This window comes from Carettochelys insculpta, chromosome 2, assembly GCF_033958435.1.
Source record: "Carettochelys insculpta isolate YL-2023 chromosome 2, ASM3395843v1, whole genome shotgun sequence".
Taxonomy (NCBI): Eukaryota; Metazoa; Chordata; order Testudines; family Carettochelyidae; genus Carettochelys; species Carettochelys insculpta.
In genome coordinates this window covers 42,951,298-42,958,797 of record NC_134138.1, presented here as the reverse complement: position 1 = coordinate 42,958,797, position 7,500 = coordinate 42,951,298, and the positions used below count along the sequence as shown (strand labels likewise).

Below are 7,500 nucleotides of genomic sequence, written 5' to 3'. Positions count from 1 at the left end.
CCCGGGCACCAGGTCAACCGCACCCTTTTTCGGCCGCCTTCGCCTCCAAATTTTTCCCCCCGTTTCCTTGCCCACTCCTCGGTCACTTCATACGCCCTCCCCCTTACATCCACCGTACGCAACACCTCCACCGGGCTTAATAGTCCACAACCGAGACCCAGGGCCTTCCCCGCTCTCAACAACCTCCACCCACGGTCCCCCTCCACCGGGCTTAATAGTCCACAACCGAGACCCAGGGCCTTCCCCGCTCTCAACCACCTCCACCCACGGTCCCCCTCCACCGGGCTTAATAGTCCACAACCGAGACCCAGGGCCTTCCCCGCTCTCAACAACCTCCACCCACGGTCCCCCTCCACCGGGCTTAATAGTCCACAACCGAGACCCAGGGCCTTCCCCGCTCTCAACCACCTCCACCCACGGTCCCCCTCCACCGGGCTTAATAGTCCACAACCGAGACCCAGGGCCTTCCCCGCTCTCAACAACCTCCACCCACGGTCCCCCTCCACCGGGCTTAATAGTCCACAACCGAGACCCAGGGCCTTCCCCGCTCTCAACAACCTCCACCCACGGTCCCCCTCCACCGGGCTTAATAGTCCACAACCGAGACCCAGGGCCTTCCCCGCTCTCAACAACCTCCACCCACGGTCCCCCTCCACCGGGCTTAATAGTCCACAACCGAGACCCAGGGCCTTCCCCGCTCTCAACAACCTCCACCCACGGTCCCCCTCCACCGGGCTTAATAGTCCACAACCGAGACCCAGGGCCTTCCCCGCTCTCAACCACCTCCACCCACGGTCCCCCTCCACCGGGCTTAATAGTCCCCAACCGATACCCAGGGCCTTCCCCGCTCTCAACAACCTCCACCCACGGTCCCCCAAGACGCACGTTCCAAGCCTTAACCCTCAGACCATCCACCCCCCGGGGGGGACCCCACACCCACCTGACCCCAACTCACTCCCACCAAAAACACCACCACCGCCACCGCCTCAACGGCCTGCCCCACCCAGCACTCCCACACACACACCTGCCCCACCAACGCTCCACACACGCTTTCTTCCCTCTCCCCGACCCGACCCAAGCCATCGCACCGCACCGGGTGAGGGCCTAAGCTTCCTCGCCCGCCCCCCCGCCCCCGACACGCAGGCAGGCAGAGGGAAAGGCCTCAGCGCCCCCCAGGACCGTCGCGCCGCCTTGGCCTCACGGCTTCCCTGCTCCCGCACGGCAGACACACGCCCCGCTCTACCCCCGCTGGGGCCAAAAGCTGCCTACGGCACCTGGGATTCCCAGGCGGTCACCCATCCAGGTACTAGCCAGGCCCGGGACGGTTTACCTTCCGAGATCGGACGAGATCGGGGGCATTCGGTCCGGTATGGCCGTAGGCCCCCGCCTCCCCGGGCTTTAGCGTCAGCAGCCTGGCCTCAGTCAGCCGGGCCCAAACAATTAACCCGGAGGCCGGGCCGAGGGAAAACTTCCTCCGAGCCGGCCCAAGGGGAAGGGAGGACGAGGACGCCGGGCCCGGGAGGTGACAGGACGTGCACGTCAGACCCGGGAAGCTGTGTGCCCCGAGGTTAACCCCCGGGCCGGGGCGGGGAGAGAAAAATGTTCTAAGTCCGGTAGGGACAGCAGGTCAACCCCGGTCCGAGGCGGGGAGAGAAATTTTCCAAGTCCGGCAGGGACAGCAGGTCAACCCCGGCCGCCGTAGCAGAGGTTGACCTGGTGTCCGATTCGCTCCCCGGGCACCAGGTCAACCTCGGGCGCTTTAGCGGAGGTTGACCTGGTGTCCGATTCGCTCCCCGGGCACCAGGTCAACCTCGGGCGCTTTAGCAGAGGTTGACCTGGTGTCCGATTCGCTCCCCGGGCACCAGGTCAACCTCGGGCGCTTTCAGCGGAGGTTGACCTGGTGGCCGATCCCCTCCTCGGGCTCCAAGTCCGGCAGGGACAGCAGGTCAACCCCGGTTCCGGGCGGGGAGAGAAAAATTTTCTAAGTCCGGCAGGGACAACAGGTCAACCCCGGTTCCGGGCGGGGAGAGAAAAATTTTCTAAGTCCGGCAGGGACAGCAGGTCAACCCCGGCCGCTTCAGCGGAGGTTGACCTGGTGTCCGATTCGGTCCCCGGGCACCAGGTAAACCGTGGCCGCTTTCAGCGGAGGTTGACCTGGTGGCCGATCCCCTCCTCGGGCTCCAAGTCCGGCAGGGACAGCAGGTCAACCCCGGCCGCTTTAGCAGAGGTTGACCTGGTGTCCGATTCGCTCCCCGGGCACCAGGTCAACCGTGGCCGCTTTCAGCGGAGGTTGACCTGGTGGCCGATCCCCTCCTCGGGCTCCAAGTCCGGCAGGGACAGCAGGTCAACCCCGGCCGCTTTAGCAGAGGTTGACCTGGTGTCCGATTCGGTCCCCGGGCACCAGGTAAACCGTGGCCGCTTTCAGCGGAGGTTGACCTGGTGGCCGATCCCCTCCTCGGGCTCCAAGTCCGGCAGGGACAGCAGGTCAACCCCGGCCGCTTTAGCAGAGGTTGACCTGGTGTCCGATTCGGTCCCCGGGCACCAGGTAAACCGTGGCCGCTTTCAGCGGAGGTTGACCTGGTGGCCGATCCCCTCCTCGGGCTCCAAGTCCGGCAGGGACAGCAGGTCAACCCCGGCCGCTTTAGCACAGGTTGACCTGGTGTCCGATTCGCTCCCCGGGCACCAGGTAAACCGTGGCCGCTTTCAGCGGAGGTTGACCTGGTGGCCGATACCCTCCTCGGGCTCCAAGTCCGGCAGGGACAGCAGGTCAACCCCGGCCGCTTTAGCAGAGGTTGACCTGGTGTCCGATTCGCTCCCCGGGCACCAGGTAAACCGTGGCCGCTTTCAGCGGAGGTTGACCTGGTGGCCGATCCCCTCCTCGGGCTCCAAGTCCGGCAGGGACAGCAGGTCAACCCCGGCCGCTTTAGCAGAGGTTGACCTGGTGTCCGATTCGCTCCCCGGGCACCAGGTAAACCGTGGCCGCTTTCAGCGGAGGTTGACCTGGTGGCCGATCCCCTCCTCGGGCTCCAAGTCCGGCAGGGACAGCAGGTGAACCCCGGCCGCTTTAGCAGAGGTTGACCTGGTGTCCGATTCGCTCCCCGGGCACCAGGTAAACCGTGGCCGCTTTCAGCGGAGGTTGACCTGGTGGCCGATCCCCTCCTCGGGCTCCAAGTCCGGCAGGGACAGCAGGTGAACCCCGGCCGCTTTAGCAGAGGTTGACCTGGTGTCCGATTCGCTCCCCGGGCACCAGGTAAACCGTGGCCGCTTTCAGCGGAGGTTGACCTGGTGGCCGATCCCCTCCTCGGGCTCCAAGTCCGGCAGGGACAACAGGTCAACCCCGGTTCCGGGCGGGGAGAGAAAAATTTTCTAAGTCCGGCAGGGACAGCAGGTCAACCCCGGCCGCCGTAGCAGAGGTTGACCTGGTGTCCGATTCGCTCCCCGGGCACCAGGTCAACCTCGGGCGCTTTAGCAGAGGTTGACCTGGTGTCCGATTCGGTCCCCGGGCACCAGGTAAACCGTGGCCGCTTTCAGCGGAGGTTGACCTGGTGGCCGATCCCCTCCTGGGGCTCCAAGTCCGGCAGGGACAGCAGGTCAACCCCGGTCCCAGGCGGGGAGAGAAAAAATTTCCAAGTCCGGCAGGGACAACAGGTCAACCCCGGTTCCGGGCGGGGAGAGAAAAATTTTCAAAGTCCGGCAGGGACAGCAGGTCAACCCCGGCCGCTTCAGCGGAGGTTGACCTGGTGTCCGATTCGGTCCCCGGGCACCAGGTAAACCGTGGCCGCTTTCAGCGGAGGTTGACCTGGTGGCCGATCCCCTCCTCGGGCTCCAAGTCCGGCAGGGACAACAGGTCAACCCCGGTCCCAGGCTGGAGAGAAAAATTTTCTAAGTCCGGCAGGGACAACAGGTCAACCCCGGTCCCAGGCGGGAGAGAAAAATTTTCTAAGTCCGGCAGGGACAGCAGGTCAACCCCGGCCGCTTCAGCGGAGGTTGACCTGGTGTCCGATTCGGTCCCCGGGCACCAGGTAAACCGTGGCCGCTTTCAGCGGAGGTTGACCTGGTGGCCGATCCCCTCCTCGGGCTCCAAGTCCGGCAGGGACAACAGGTCAACCCCGGTCCCAGGCTGGAGAGAAAAATTTTCTAAGTCCGGCAGGGAGAACAGGTCAACCCCGGTCCCAGGCGGGAGAGAAAAAATTTCTAAGTCCGGCAGGGACAACAGGTCAACCCCGGTCCCAGGCGGGAGAGAAAAATTTTCTAAGTCCGGCAGGGACAACAGGTCAACCCCGGTCCCAGGCGGGAGAGAAAAATTTTCTAAGTCCGGCAGGGACAACAGGTCAACCCCGGTCCCAGGCGGGAGAGAAAAATTTTCTAAGTCCGGCAGGGACAACAGGTCAACCCCGGTCCCAGGCGGGAGAGAAAAATTTTCTAAGTCCGGCAGGGACAACAGGTCAACCCCGGTCCCAGGCTGGAGAGAAAAATTTTCTAAGTCCGGCAGGGACAGCAGGTCAACCCCGGCCGCTTTAGCAGAGGTTGACCTGGTGTCCGATTCGCTCCCCGGGCACCAGGTCAACCTCTGGCGCTTTAGCAGAGGTTGACCTGGTGTCAGATTCGCTCCCCGGGCACCAGGTCAACCTCGGTCGCTTTAGCAGAGGTTGACCTGGTGTCCGATTCGCTCCCCGGGCACCAGGTAAACCGTGGCCGCTTTCAGCGGAGGTTGACCTGGTGGCCGATTCCCTCCTCGGGCTCCAAGTCCGGCAGGGACAGCAGGTCAACCCCGGTCCCAGGCGGGGAGAGAAAAAATTTCTAAGTCCGGCAGGGACAACAGGTCAACCCCGGTCCCAGGCTGGAGAGAAAAAATTTCTAAGTCCGGCAGGGACAACAGGTCAACCCCGGTCCCAGGCGGCAGAGAAAAAATTTCTAAGTCCGGCAGGGACAACAGGTCAACCCCGGTCCCAGGCGGGAGAGAAAAATTTTCTAAGTCCGGCAGGGACAACAGGTCAACCCCGGTACCGGGCGGGAGAGAAAAATTTTCTAAGTCCGGCAGGGACAACAGGTCAACCCCGGTCCCAGGCGGGAGAGAAAAATTTTCTAAGTCCGGCAGGGACAACAGGTCAACCCCGGTTCCGAGCGGGAGAGAAAAATTTTCTAAGTCCGGCAGGGACAACAGGTCAACCCCGGTCCCGGGCGGGAGAGAAAAAATTTCTAAGTCCGGCAGGGACAACAGGTCAACCCCGGTCCCAGGCTGGAGAGAAAAAATTTCTAAGTCCGGCAGGGACAACAGGTCAACCCCGGTCCCAGGCGGCAGAGAAAAATTTTCTAAGTCCGGCAGGGACAACAGGTCAACCCCGGTCCCAGGCGGGAGAGAAAAATTTTCCAAGTCCGGCAGGGACAACAGGTCAACCCCGGTCCCAGGCGGCAGAGAAAAAATTTCTAAGTCCGGCAGGGACAACAGGTCAACCCCGGTCCCAGGCTGGAGAGAAAAAATTTCTAAGTCCGGCAGGGACAGCAGGTCAACCCCGGCCGCTTCAGCTGAGGTTGACCTGGTGTCCGATTCGCTCCCCGGGCACCAGGTAAACCGTGGCCGCTTTCAGCGGAGGTTGACCTGGTGGCCGATCCCCTCCTGGGGCTCCAAGTCCGGCAGGGACAACAGGTCAACCCCGGTCCCAGGCGGGAGAGAAAAATTTTCTAAGTCCGGCAGGGACAACAGGTCAACCCCGGTTCCGAGCGGGAGAGAAAAATTTTCTAAGTCCGGCAGGGACAACAGGTCAACCCCGGTACCGGGCGGGAGAGAAAAAATTTCTAAGTCCGGCAGGGACAACAGGTCAACCCCGGTCCCAGGCTGGAGAGAAAAAATTTCTAAGTCCGGCAGGGACAACAGGTCAACCCCGGTCCCAGGCTGGAGAGAAAAAATTTCTAAGTCCGGCAGGGACAACAGGTCAACCCCGGTCCCAGGCGGCAGAGAAAAAATTTCTAAGTCCGGCAGGGACAACAGGTCAACCCCGGTCCCAGGCGGGAGAGAAAAATTTTCCAAGTCCGGCAGGGACAACAGGTCAACCCCGGTCCCAGGCGGCAGAGAAAAAATTTCTAAGTCCGGCAGGGACAACAGGTCAACCCCGGTCCCAGGCGGCAGAGAAAAAATTTCTAAGTCCGGCAGGGACAACAGGTCAACCCCGGTCCCAGGCGGGAGAGAAAAATTTTCTAAGTCCGGCAGGGACAACAGGTCAACCCCGGTCCCAGGCGGCAGAGAAAAATTTTCTAAGTCCGGCAGGGACAACAGGTCAACCCCGGTCCCAGGCGGCAGAGAAAAATTTTCTAAGTCCGGCAGGGACAACAGGTCAACCCCGGTCCCAGGCGGCAGAGAAAAAATTTCTAAGTCCGGCAGGGACAACAGGTCAACCCCGGTCCCAGGCGGCAGAGAAAAAATTTCTAAGTCCGGCAGGGACAACAGGTCAACCCCGGTCCCGGGCGGGAGAGAAAAATTTTCTAAGTCCGGCAGGGACAACAGGTCAACCCCGGTCCCAGGCGGCAGAGAAAAAATTTCTAAGTCCGGCAGGGACAACAGGTCAACCCCGGTCCCAGGCTGGAGAGAAAAAATTTCTAAGTCCGGCAGGGACAACAGGTCAACCCCGGTCCCAGGCGGGAGAGAAAAAATTTCTAAGTCCGGCAGGGACAACAGGTCAACCCCGGTCCCAGGCGGGAGAGAAAAATTTTCTAAGTCCGGCAGGGACAACAGGTCAACCCCGGCCGCTTTAGCAGAGGTTGACCTGGTGTCCGATTCGGTCCCCGGACACCAGGTCAACCTCTGGCGCTTTCAGCGAGGTTGACCTGGTGGCCGGCTGAGCTCTGGAAGTCCGAATGGGGTTGAATTTGACCCGTGCAGCCGACCTAGAGTTCCAGGCGGTCGGCCGCTTTTGTGAGTCGTTCCCGCCTGTTGCCGCTGGGGGACTTTTCACGTATAAGGTTACGACAGGTACCGGGAGAATAGTAAGAGAAGGCTTGTCTGGCTCCAGCCTTTAGAGACGTACACGTGAGAGAGACCGACCGTCGTGTGAAGGCCCTTCCCGGGGACTCGGACGAGGGACCCGGGCGGACGTCTGCGGGGACGTCTGCGGCGGTTCGGGGTGTCGTCTCGGGCCCGATCCTCCGGAGAGGGGGCTCTCGAGGGAGGCTCGGCGCACGTCCGCGGGGACGGCCGCCGGGAGCGAGGCCCCGCTCCTCCTTCCGATCGATGGGGCGCTCGCGGACGAGACGGAGAGGGCCCTTCGCGGGCCGGCACCCTTCCCGCGGCGGGCAGGGATCGCGCCGGTGTTCAGGCGGACCTGGGACCCTGCTCCTCCTTCTCTTCCGCACCCGTGCTTGGAGGGACGTTCCCCGGCAGGGGGGGGACCCCTTCCACCCCACGGGGGCTCGTCGGGCAACGGGCGCGGGCCCGTCCCACGGCCCCCTCGTGCGCTGCGTCCTTGACGGGGCGGGTCGGCGGGCCGAGCCGCCACCCCCCCTCCG

At 62.9% G+C, this 7,500-nt stretch overlaps 1 non-coding gene across 1 annotated transcript; it reads right to left on the bottom strand.

Annotated features, from left to right (window-relative positions):
• Nucleotides 1–1,262: 1,262 nt before the first annotated feature.
• Nucleotides 1,263–1,381, bottom strand: LOC142009797 (5S ribosomal RNA). The gene has a single exon (XR_012644575.1). It is a non-coding gene; the product is annotated as a 5S ribosomal RNA (ribosomal RNA).
• Between the last annotated feature and the right edge of the window lie 6,119 nt (nt 1,382–7,500).